A 13,944-nucleotide genomic window follows, 5' to 3' on the forward strand; every position below is an offset into this window, starting at 1 on the left:
TTATCAATTCTTTATGGTGAAAACTTTAAATTTTCTGGCTTTTTTTTTTAAATTTTAGCTGTAGGTGGACACAATGTCTTTATTTTTATTTATTTATTTTTATGTGGTGCTGAGGATTGAACCCAGTGCCTCACCCGCACCAGGTGAGCAGTCTACCACTGATCCATAATCCCCACTCCCTTTTTCTGGCTTTTTAAAGTGTACAGTGCATTATTGTTATCTATAGACACCCTACTATGTAATAATAGCATACCAGAACATGTATTCCTATCTAACTGTAGTTTAGTATCCACTGATAAAACTTTTTACATATCCTTATCTTCACTTATTCTGTCCTAGATATATAATCACATCTCAATCCATATCTTTCATTACTTAGCTGATATTTGTGATACAGAAGAATCTAGCTTTCATAACTGTATCATGAATGTATCCTTAACATTTTAAAATGTTCAAAAAGTGTTTTGTTTTTGATTCTAGTGTTCAGTGTTTGTTGTTGTTTGTTTTTTGTTACTTTGTGTTTTGGTACTGGGAATTGATCTCAGGGGCTCTTTACCACTGAACTACATTCCAGTTCTTTTTTTTTTTTTTTTTTTTTTTTTTGCAACAAGGTCTCACTAAATTGCAGAGGGTCTCATCTAGAAAGTAATAAGTTTCTTTTTCTTTTTCTTTTTTTTTTTGATACTGGGGATTTAGGGGCACTTTACCTCTAAGCTACATCCCAGTCTATCTATCTATCTATCTATCTATCTATCTATCTATCTATCTATCTATCTATCTATATTAGACTAATATTTTTAACATTAATAATTTTATAGTGACATAACTTACTATAGAAAGTTTGAGTCAGTCTTCTCTAGTGTACAGTGTATTCTTTTGCCTTTATATTTGTGTCTTCCTTTGTTTTAGCACAGTTTGCCTGAATTATATTTTAAAATATTTATTCCATACAGTTGTATGTCCAAAATGAATTTTCCTTTGCATGCTATATCTGTCATTTTCTCTCTAATCCTAATCTCTCTTTTTTTAAACCTTGCTATTCTCATTACTGGCCTCTCTTTCCCTTCTTTTATTTTGCAGTATCTGTTTACTACTATCCTTGTCTCTAATTTATCTTACCTCTCTGTTATTCATTTTTCCCTCTCCTTTTCCCTTCTCCTTTTCCCTTGATGTCCTACTTCTTAATCTCTCTCTGGGATAAGGTGGGATTCTAAAGCAATTTTATTTCTGTAGAAAGGGCATGTTTTGTGTTTGTGCACAGGGAAGAGGAAGAGGAAAACTAGGTATTCAGCCTCTTTTTTTCCCCTTCTCAGAACCCAGTCTCTAAGTTTTCAGCAACATCATGCAGTGCTTTAGCATTCTTACTGGGACCAGAGATGTTAGGATCATGAAGTGTCAGACTGGTCAACAATTGTTTAAAGTCATCCAGGCTTCATGGTAGAGATGACAGATTTCCAGGTCTAAGAGATGACCTGTTGTTGGTGAGGGGTTACTGTGAGGGCTGGGGTTGTGGCTCACTGTAGAGCACTCATATATCACGTATGAAGCACTGGGTTCGATCCTCACTGGGTTCGATCCACATAAAAATAAATTTTAAAAAAGGTATAGTTTCCAACTACAATTTAAAAACAAATTTTTAAAGTTGCTGTGAACAAGATTTGTATGTTAATTTTTAAAAATCTGATCCTGTCTTTTGTGTAAAAGAAAAAAAAAGAACAGCAAGTAATTGATTATATGATATATATATGTATATATATATATATATATATATATATATATATATATATATATATATAGAGAGAGAGAGAGAGAGAGAGAGAGAGAGAGAGAGAGAGAGTAATTTATTACTCTAGGTCAACTTTAATTTCAAATTAGACATTTCTGGAGAATATAAACCTTGCAACATACTCTCTCATAAACTATTTTGTAGATTTCAGAAAATAATCAGGTGCTAAATATGACTCAGAATAACTTCTACTAAATGCCAGATTTTGTGTTTGGGACACAAAATAATCTGCATTTCTTATTAGGAAGACTTTTCTCTTTTATTTATTTTTGTGCATTATAACTTCTCATTGTTTGAGATCTTTCTCCAAGGAATCCTTCAAATAAGTGAAGAGTTTTGTTTGTCAAAATGGTGCCAGTGATACATATTAGTAGTAGTAAGAAGATACACATTTTGAGTAATTTTTCTAATAATGCTAGTTGTTTTATTCCCTACCATGTTTTTCTGCATTTATCCTTAAAGTAGAAAGTAGCATTTTTTTAAAAGAAGGAACTTAGTCTTGTAAAACTCCTTAGAAATAGTCTGAATTTCCTAAGTTTGAGCTCTCAGATATTATGTAATATTGCAAGAAGAATATAGGAACATAAATAGCAAAACCTTTCTTACCTCCCTTTTTATGTTGTATTTCTATTTCAATTATAATTTATTCTGAATGGAAGACTACAGAGATTCATGTTGTATTAGAGAACTAATCTATTTGTCCTAATTTTGCATGTGGGTGAAACCTCAACTCCTTAACATAGGTTAGTTATACCACTTATTTGTGGCCCATTTTACTTAGTATTTTTTTTCTTTGTATCTATTTTAGATTGTGTGTGTGTGTGTGTGTGTGTGTGTGTGTTTTCTTTTCAGATTTATAAATTGATAAGTAAAACAAAATAAGTAAAATGCAACCTTGAAAGAAATGTTATAAGTCTGTCTTGGACCAGAAAGGCCCACTGTCCCTTGTAATACAGAGTGTTCCACCAGTTGTCTAACATTTCACATGTGGTAGAAGTGGATGTTGTTATCTTAGAAATGAAATAGGTGTATTAAGAGTTTAAAATTTTCTTATGTTGATGCCAGTTTAACACATAACACATATAGAAAACACTTAAGTTGTAAAAGAATTACCGCTTGTTAAAAAATATAACTTCTAGGTCTGGGGCTCTAACTCAGTGGCAGATCTCTTGCGTAGCATGTATGAGGCACTTGGTTCGATCCTTAGCACCACGTAAAAATAAACATAAAATAAAGGCATGCTGTCCATCTACAACTATCAAAAAAATAGATAATATATTAACTTCTAGGCCCTATCTCTGGACATTGTAGCTTAGTTGTTCTGAAGTGAGGCCCAGGAATTAGCATTTTAACAAATATTATAATGCACATCTTCCTGAGCTTGCCCTTTAAGTAAAAACTATACAACTGAATGTTATGTGCAATAAATAAATAAAAGATAGAATTAGTTCTATGTTGTTGAAAAAGAAAAGGAAAAGCTCACATATGAACAAATTCCATATTAAAATCATTTTATGTGACATTGTGATTTTACTCCCGAAGAGGTAAGTTTCCTCTTCAGATATTTAGCATTCTAGGTTTTAAGATGTAAAAACACTTTTCTTTTATACCTAATGTAAAAAAGTGGATTTTTTTCTTTTCTTTCTTTCTTTCTTTTTTTTTTTTTTTAAGAAGGAAGATTAGTCTTATATATCTTTGCGTTCAATACCTTTTCTAGTACCTTGAGTCTAAGAAATAGCAGGTTAGTAGGGTCAAAGTCTAGTTCCATTAAGGTCTTACAAAATTTTTTTGTGTTACTTGATAATTAAAAATATACATCAAGCAAATGAAATATTTCTTTATGTACTCTCGAAATAGATGTGAAATGAATAATTTTGGACCAAGCAACAAATTATTATTAAATAGTTACACCTGAATAGATAAATTGCAAAGGAATGGTTATTACATCTATAGCCGAGTCCTGTTTAAGGGTTTTCATTTCTTTTTGAAAAATTTTTTTTTTGTTTATTAAGACAATAAGTGTTTGTCATTTGAGATTTTTAGAATATGTATATGTACCACAAATTTTTGGTGACTGTTTTTCCAGATGTATTACCAAGCAGAGTTTTACATAGCCTGACCTTACTTGTAACCACAGAATAATTTTTGCTTTTTTTTTTTAAACAAGGCTTCTAATTTTTTTCTTTCTCAGTATTGTTGTCCAGAAATGATAAATAACTTCTTGGGACTGGCTAAAACAGAATTTTCAAATACAGCAAATACAAATAAGACTATTGATTCAGAGAAAGGAAAATTGATCATGTTAGTTAATGACTTTTATTATGGAAAACATGAAGAAGATGCCCAGGAAGAACAGAAGACTCACACAACCTTTAAACGCTTCAGTTGCTTGAAAATTCTAAAAAATAATATTAGGTATGTAAATATTTATTTTTATTTCTATTTGAAAATTGAAATGCTAAAAATATAAATGTTGTATCTTTAGGTTACATTTTCCTATGCTATTCTAGATAAACAATTCTAATACTTTCTACTATAGACAAAGGCAGACTTTTTGTTTGTTGGTTCGTTGTTGAAAAGCTTTTGTCATTTCTTGTATTTTAGAATTTGACACCAGGATCTACTTATTTGTATTTCTTTCACATTTCTTAAGATGTACAAAGTTTATTTTAACTTAAAAGAAAAAAATAAGTTCATTTTGTTTTAGCAGTGAATCTTTTAGGTAGTTTACATTTTATTTTTCTTCAGTTATAGGAGAAAGCACTTCAAAAGTGTCCAGTTTTGAACTTCTTTATGCTAATCTTAATGCTCAAAGCTTTCAATTCATATTAAGAACATTTACCTAGTGGAAAAAGTGATCTATTTTGGGGGATGGGGTTACTAGGGATTCAATTCAGGGACACTCAACCACTGAGCCACATCCCCAGCCCTATTTTATATTTTATTTAGAGATAGTGTCTCACTGAGTTGCTTAACACCTCGCTTTTGCTGAGCCTGGCTCTGAACTCGAGATCCTCCTGCTTCAGCCTCCCAAGCCTCTGGGATGATAGGCATGTGCCACCAAGCCCAGCCAAAAGCAATGTGTTTTAAAGATATACCATTTCTAGGAGATGTGTCTGCTTTGATTTTATAATTTGACACCTTTAACAATTAGAGATTTCATTCACAATGAAATTTTGAAGAGGTGTACACAAATGTTTTAAATTTTAGAAACTTACTTTGGAATTTTTGCATTACATGATATACTATAAAGATATCTTATGTAAGTGAGTAACAAGAATAAAATAACAAGATATATTGAATGGTATTTTTCATTGATTATATGGCATGACATTTATAGTATATAAGGTTACTTTCTACAATTTCATTATAAAAATTTTCAAATACTTATCAAAAATTTAAGTCTTATTGGACACTTCTACACTTACAACTTTTATTTTATTCTTAATATTTTACTGTACTTGCTTTATCATATTTTTCTTCCTTTGGACTATCTGACTTTTAAATTAATTTCAAAGTAAGTTGCAGATATCAGTGTACTTAGACAAGATATGTGTGTGTTTGTGTATACAAACATACATATATATGTGTATATTCCATTTACTCTTTATAACTATCACCTGTAGCATTTTTAAGCATGTACTTACACATCTGGGCCCAGCATTTATTTGTTTTCTTGTCTTCTATGATATGCTCCTATAATAATCATTAATGGTTGCTTTATGGTAGAACTTTTTCCAAGTTCTTTCCCATATCTTATATCATATGAATTTTCTCATTGTTTTACCTCCTTTGTGACACTGTTAACTGCCATCAAGAACTAGTGGTCCCCATTCTTTAACAAAGGGGAAGTTGTGCTTTGACATATAACACTGAAACAGTACTATAATAGAACTCTACCACCTATTTACATATTTTTACCATTTTAATAGTAAAATATGTCAGAAATCATGTTAATAGATGCAATGAGGGCTGGGGTTGTGGCTCAGTGGTAGAGCGCTTGCCTAGCACCTGTGAGGCCCTGGGTTCTGTCCTCAGCACCACATAAAAATAAATAAATAAATAAAAAGTATTGTGTCCAACTACAACTAAAAATATATATATTTAAAAAATAGATGCAATGATAAGCATGGAAGTGTGATTAACTGATTTAAGCTCCTTGTTCAAATTAAATATGACACATATCATATTACAAATTATTTGAGCAACAAGTTTTTTTTTTTGCTTTTAAGATTAGCCATTTCCATTTCATATCAAACATGAAAATGGGAAATTCCTTTTTTCAGGAATTATTTCAGGAGACATAGGTCTATGTTATCAGAATATTTAGAAATTTTCAGCATGCTCCGTTTGATAACATCCAGTGATTAAGCATTTAAAATATATTGGTTATCTGATAAATGTAACCTTAAAGTAAAGTACCTCATAACCAAAATTATGTGTATTATATAACATTGCTTTTAATTTTTCCAGTAAAGCTGGGAAGGCAAATTATTTTTCAAGGATGGTAAGAAACAAACAGCTCAAGATTTCTACTCTGTTCTGTTATTATCATACTGTGATATTAGTATTTTACCCCTTACTTATCAATGAAAATAGGTATATTTCATTCTGTGAACATGATTCCAAAAAATTTGCCCTTTTAGTTTCTCCCATTTCCATCTGTTCATTTGAAAAATATGAACTCCAGATTGGGCTTATTTAATAATTGAGAAAAATAACTAGCTGATTAAAGGATCCTTTATATAAATATACTTAAGTGCTTATGATTTTGAGCTAAAAGATATTGGCTTTGCATATGTAAATACTTAACCAAGACTAGGATTTTTCTGGTAGGTGTTGTAGAGCTTGTGTTAAAGCCAAAGAAGAAAGATATTTTAAGGTGTATCATAACTTGCTGTAAAGAGTAGTGTGGTAGAGGTGTAAAAAAAGAGATATATGTTATAACCTTCTTGATGATAGTTATCCAGATTGATGACATTATCATCAATGTTAATAGTTGCAAGTTTATTTCTTATAGGGCTTCAAAATGAGTAATTGTAAATAGCTGACCAGTCCAAAAATTGTTGTTTTGATTGAATAACTTTTATTTTCAAATTCAGCAAAAAGCTTCAGTAAGCTCTTCTAAATAAGTATTCTCATTTATACTACACTCTGTGCTGTTGAAGGTCATAGTTTCTTTTCATAAGGAGCCTTTTAGGGAAGCTGAAATAGCAGAATGTAAAACTGAAAAATGGACCTTTTTTATAAAGGGCACAGTCTGCAAGTTAAAATAAACAGTATGTGCTAACAGCAAGCCAGTATCATTAAAAAAAAGTTCTTGTAATTTTAAGCATTAAAATTGCTATTACATGCATTTAGAAACCAAGACACAAGTAAAAATACCAGTAATTTGTCTTTTAAGCAGCTGGAATCTATTATATGTCTTCACAGTCTTAAAAGATTTCTCTCATGACTCTAGCTGCTTTTGGTGCTAGGGTTTCCTTTCTTTCAGTGTTTTATTTTAAACTAAAAATAGTATTTAAGGTATAAAAAACAAGCCTGCTCTTTTACCTTAAATTTTTAAAAATAATCTGAAGTAATGATTGAGTTAGAAAATGAGTGATATTTTGATTATTTTGAAATAAATTCGAAAAAATTCACTGAAAAGGCAATATTTAAAATATACTCTTTTCTAGAGGACTTTTAAGACATTTTGGATTTTGAGTAATACTTGGTATTTTTGAGATTAAGAGTCAGAGATTGGTGAGATTTTGTTTTTAAATCTGAATTTTTGCACCTGTTGACAATCATTTATAGGTTTATGAACCACATGAAACATCATTTGGAACTTGAGAAGCAGAGCAGTGAAAGCTGGGAAAACCACACCACCTGCCAGCACTGCTACCGTCAGTTTCCCACACCATTTCAGCTGCAGTGTCACACTGAAAGTACACATACGCCCCATGAATTTTCTAGTAAGTTGCAGCTTCATTTAAATGTTGAATATTATTGAATTTGAAGATAGAAACTCTGAGAAAACCTGAGTAACTCTGTAAGAAAAATAAGAAATAGACTCTGGAATTTGGGGGCAAAACGGAAAAATTAAGTTTTAACTTTTAGAAATTTTGAAATAAAATTTGTTACTAAAATTAAAGTCCCTCTGGCAAGTAATTCATTATAGTAATTGCCTTGGCATAATCTGGACATTACATATTGGGGATTCAGAAGCCTCAAATCATATATATCAAATGCGAAATCAGTGTTCTTCATTTAAACTTTAAGTAACTACGGTTGTAGTTAAAATCAAATTTTGAAGCTAAGTAGCTTGAGTTTAAATACCAGATCCTCCTTTTGTTATAGCTATAAGAATTGAGACATGAACTCTTGGAAAATGAGGATAATAGAAATGCCTTCCTCATATGCTGTTATAGGAATCAAGTGAGTTAATTTAGGTGAAGTGTTTAGGAATGTGCTTGGCAACCAGTTAACAAACTATATGATTGATCACTTCTGCTGCTGCTGCTGTTACTACCACTATTTATATAAATTTGTAAAATAATTTTTTATATCTTAAAATGTAATACCTTTTCCCCCCTCTCACTTTTAGCCATTTGTAAAATCTGTGAATTATCATTTGAAACAGAACATGTTCTTTTACAACATATGAAGGATAATCATAAACCTGGTGAAATGCCATATATCTGCTAGGTACATACACATTTTTATTGTGTTCTTTTAAGTGGTGTGTTTGTGTTTTAACTACAAGATTTAAGCCCGTTAACCCAGAGGTCAATACATTTTTTTTTCAGGAAATATTTCAGGTTTTGATGGTTTACTGTCATTGTTGGAAACAAGCAACTCTGCCATAGTAGTACAAGGGCATGTTCCAATAAAAATTTATATATAGACATTGAAATTTGATTCCATAAAACTTTCATGTGTCATAAAATATATCAGTGTTTTATTCTTTAATCATTTAGGTAATTTGGTTACCAAAATTAAAGTCCCTCTTATAAATAATTTATTAGTGGAAGGCATAACTCATTCATTATATGAGGGGTAGGCAGTGAGCTGCATTTGGCCCACAGACTGTTGCTTGCTTACATCTGTGGTAGTCAAAGAAGAGCCCAGCTAGACATACAGATGGACATGTTTTACCATATAGGGAAGAATGTGTATACAAGGGAAATTTGAAATGCTGTTAGTTATAAAGAACCCTAGCTAATGTTTTGTGACCAGTATTTTTCCAGAATTTGAAGGAATAGGAAGACAAAAGAATAAAAGATTGATTGCCACCACCATAGTGAGGGGTCCATTTGCAGTCTAAAAAGAGTGCTGTTTTGTAGCAGAAAAAGCACTTTATAGGACAGGAGGTGCCAAAACTTGAAAATTTCAGTCAAGGCAGTGATAGATGAATGATCTGCTAAAAACCACAAAACCTAGTTATGTTTTGAGAAGAATTCTTTAATTTTGAAAGATAATTTCTGGGTTTTTATTTTGATGCTTCTGTTAGTGGAATTTTTGGGTGTATAGGCATCAGCAAGAGTAGTAGTACACAGTGTTCTTCTAAACAAATGATCCATCATTTGCTTTGTAATTGCACATCAGTTATAAATTTTTGAATCAAACAAAACCTTCTTTCTATTTCTAGGTTTGCAATTATAGATCATCATCATTTTCTGATGTGGAAACTCAGTTTAGAACATCCCATGAAAACACTAAGAACTTGCTGTGTCCTTTTTGCCTCAAAGTTACTAAAATCGCAACACCTATATGCATCATTATATGAAACATCAGGTGAGATTTTCTAATTCCTGTTTCATATTATCTTAATGAAAAACCAGGTTAAGTCTTGAAACACTGATTAGTTTTATTCTGCAAATGAAGCAGAGTTGTTCCAAATAACCCAATTAAATTTATAATTTATGTTGAATTATTTGTGAAACTTCCAGTTCTTTCCTTACCTCCTTTCCAGTGATGGTGTAGACCATAAATAAAGATCATAAATAAAATTGTGAAAAATGATTAGAAATAGGCAACCAAGGATTGAGGGGGAAAAAACAAGAGAGAAGGTGAGTGAAATAAGCAAGTGGCAGATAGTTAGGTCCTAAGAGTAGATCTGGGAATGATTTTGAAGGAGTTTTCAAGAAGCAGGATGGGGGGAATATTACTTTGAACTGAGAAAAAAAAGATTGTGGATACATAACCTTATTTTCCTATTTCTTTTCAAACTTTATTTCCACTTTCAAAGCTCTGTTATTATGAGAAAATGTGTTGTCATTGACCTAGGTTCATCCTTCACAGCTACAAGGCAAAGGAAGCTGTTGATGGATTGATGTATGAATTCTGCCAGAGAACTGTGTTTAGATCCTAACTTCTTTCCTGGATTACTTCTGCCAGTTCTGCTGTGTAATTTTTGGAACTCAGCATTAGTGCTTGGAATTCTGATGTTATGCTTATTGTGTTTTTTTTTCCTGAAGCCCTTAAATTATCCCTGTTTATGCTAGAAATGTTGATACAACAGTGTTTTTGTCAAAATCAGAACCTAATGGATTTATTGCACCTGATCATATAATCAGGTTTTTCCAACTCATTAAGCATTTCCGTATTATGAATTAAACTGGCACACCAATTTATTCACCATTGGTAATCACCTTGCTATGAGATGCAGTTGTTAGATAATCATGAAATCAGGTAGTAATTTTTAATTGGGAAAGATGATAAAAGTAGCATTTCCAAATGAATTTGGGATCGCTGGTGTTGTGACTGGGATACCACTCATCCTTGAGAAGTTCTGGAAAGATCTTTTATTTGATGGTCCCCCAACAGTATTCCAACAGGTGTTAATAGGGGTTCTCCCAGTATTGTCACTGGTAAATCAATTTGGTAAATGCCTGGATTTAAAAAATTAAACAGTTTTCTTTGTCTGTTTTTTTAAAACAGGACTTCTCAGAGCTTTTAATATGCTAATGGACATTGTAAATCTCCAAGCAAAAGATAAAGTATGTATCATTTCCCAAACTTGTTTAACCACTGAACACTTTATTTGAACATACCTATTAACATTTCTTGATAAAGAGTTTGGGAAACATTGTCCTTCGTATTCTGTATTTCATCTTTAGCCTTTAATTTTAAAAGGGAGAGTAAGGTATAAACTATTTTATTTTGAGTCTTTTTAATGTAACTTTCCCCAGATGCTTTACTAAGCTCTACATTGAGTTATAGACATGAAAATAATGATAAGATGTGTGGAGCCAGTGTGTGGGGTGTACAATGTGTTCTATTTATTTTTTGTGGTGTAGGGCATTGAATGCAGGACTTTGCACATGCTGAGCATGTGCTACTAAGTTGTGTCACCAGCCTAGGCTATGTTATTTAAAATCAAACCTTCATGCCTGGAGCCATCTTGACTTGCCATGGGTTCCTAACTTTTAAATTTTTTGTTTGGGTGTGCCTGGGAAGTAGATAGCCAGCAGTAAAGATAGGGCAATCTATTAGTAAGAAAGAAGGATCATCAGGCATCCTCCAATGTATTTATAATATGTATACTTATTTATGAAAGACTGGGAAACCTTCACTGAGTAGAATTATAAACTTTTAACAGATGACAGTACAATATCAGGTAATAAAAATTGTTGATTCTGTGTCTCATTTTATTATGTTGAAGACCTCACTTGTAATTGTTTCTTTAAAAGATTATATTGTTATGTCTTGAGTAATTTTAGAGCAAACAACCCAGTTTATATGACTTTTATGAAATAATTTAAGAATTTCTGATATATTAAAAAAGCTTATTAGATAAAACAATAAGCAGTTAACATATAGTAATCACCATATGGTATCAGGGTACTTAATCCTCACAACCTATATATGTTTTATAAATGAGGAAACAGGGTTTTAGTGAAAGTAACTTGCCTGATGTTGCATTGTCTCATAAAAGGCAAAGACAGGGCTGGGGATGTGGCTCAAGTGGTAGCGCGCTCGCCTGGCATGCGTGCGACCCGGGTTCGATTCTCAGCACCACATACCAACAAAGATGTTGTGTCCGCCGAGAACTAAAAAATAAATATTAAAAAAAAATTCTCTCTCTCTCTCTCTCTCTCTCTCTCTCTCTCTCTCTCTCTCTCCCTCCTCTCTAAAAAAAATTTAAAAAAAGGCAAAGACAGAACATGACTTTAGAGCACTAGTTTTTACTGCTGTCACGGAGTTGATTTTACATTGGCATTAGATCTAAAGGTAGAAATTACATATAGTAAGAATTACCCTTAAATACCTCAAGACTCTCAAAAAATTCAGTACAGTTATTTTTCTATACTCTGAATAGATCATTATATCTTTGATTGAACATTGTTGTTATTAAAAACTGTGATACTGTATTTTCATCACCCTTAGCACATTAAAATGCATATGTACATAACATCAGAGATGTATAAGTCCACCTCAGGGAATTATAGATTGATGTTTTCTGTCTCAGGATTTTGGATAAATGTGCATTGAATGAAGTAGCAGTCATTTGAACTAGTTAAATTGTACCTGCCGCTCATGTATTTTTCTGCATTAGTCTCTTGCTTTCTGCTTCACTATTTAGTCGTCCAACAAATATTTATTAAGGATGCCTTACTGTATGTCAGGAACTGTTTTAGGTATTATATAGCAGTGTGATTTAGGAATTGGTACTGTAATGGAGAAAGATAATAAATTTGTGTGAATGTGTGTTTGTATATGCTGGTGATAAGTATTGTGGGTAGGAAATAAATGTGGAAAATAAGGAGTGCCAAGCACTGGGGAGGAGGGTTTTCTATTTTATATACAGCATGGGCATTAAAGGGCCTCTTCAAAGGAAATTAAGGAGTAAGCCATGTGGGAGAGGTAACATTATGTAGGCAATGAAGTGAGTATAAACCAGAGTTACTAATAAGATTGGCAAGGAGGCCATTGAAGCTAGAGCAGAGTTAACTAACAGAAGGATGAATTGTAGGAGATAAGGTTGTAGCAATAGAATGCAGGCCAATTTGTGTGGACCCAGAGTCACGACTTTGGAAAGCTCCTGGAAGGTTTTAAGTGAGAGACCTAGCATATTTCAAGAATTACCAACAACCATGGAGAGAATAGATCACAGGGCAGAAAAAGACATGAAAGGAAGATAGAAGTTTTTTTTTTTTTTTTTTTTTTTTTTTTAAATCATAGTCTGGGTGACTTGCACCAGTATGGTAGAAGTGGTTGGAGGTAATGACAAATAGGAATGTTATCAGTAGTCTTGAAAGTGAAGTTGGCAGGTTTTATTAATGTGTTAAAGAGAGAGGGGGGGCAGGAGGGGACACTGAGTTTTTTGTCTTAAGCATTTATAAGAATGGAGTTTTAATATTCTAAGCTATGGAGAAAACTGAGCAAGGAACAGATTTAGGATGGTAGGAGAGAGATATAGGAAACCTAGAGTTTAGTTTGTCCATAGAGAAGCATATAAGATGTCAAGTAATATTGCCAAATAAGCATTTGGGTAGGTGGTATTTAAAATCATGAAGCTGGATGAGGTAACCTAGTAAGTGATTCTAGTAAAGAGTTCTGGGAAATGAATTCTAGTGAACTTTTGTTCTGTCCTGTTGTTCTGGTATCTGTTTCTTGGCCAAGTTTTTCTCTCTTTTTTCCTCCTCTCTTTGAATACTTTATAAGTGAATTTGTGTTAAGTTGCTTATATCTATGATATAAGATAGTGCATTACACTGCTAGTCTTAAGATACAGCTTAAATTATTCTAACATGTTGTTCTTACATATTGCTTTGGACATTGTGAAGAACTATTTTCTATTTTTTTTAAATTTTAATTGACATATAACAATTGTACATATTTATTGGAAATAGAGTTATAATTCAATACATGTTTACAATGTATAAGTTCAAATTAAGGTAATTAGCATTTCCCTCAAACATTTTTATCATTTGTGTTGGGAACATTCACATAACTCTCTTCTAGCTCTTTATAATAATATATAAATTATTATAAACATAGTCACCCTGCCGTGCTGTTGGATACTAGAACTTATTCTTCCTATCAAAGTGTTTTGTTTTCCAGTGTCTGATCTCCCTCATCCATATCCCTGCACCCTTCCTAGCCTCTAGTGACCACTTTATATACTTCCCATGAGATCAACTTTTTTATCTTGAATGTATGAGTGAGAG

The 13,944-nt window shown here is 32.2% G+C and overlaps 1 pseudogene; it reads left to right on the forward strand.

The window, feature by feature from the left end:
• The window catches only part of LOC143640519 (zinc finger protein 280D-like), a 50,758-nt pseudogene that overhangs the window by 20,665 nt on the left and 16,149 nt on the right, over positions 1-13,944 (forward strand).

Source organism: Callospermophilus lateralis, unplaced genomic scaffold, assembly GCF_048772815.1.
Source record: "Callospermophilus lateralis isolate mCalLat2 unplaced genomic scaffold, mCalLat2.hap1 Scaffold_322, whole genome shotgun sequence".
NCBI classification, from domain to species: domain Eukaryota; kingdom Metazoa; phylum Chordata; class Mammalia; order Rodentia; family Sciuridae; genus Callospermophilus; species Callospermophilus lateralis.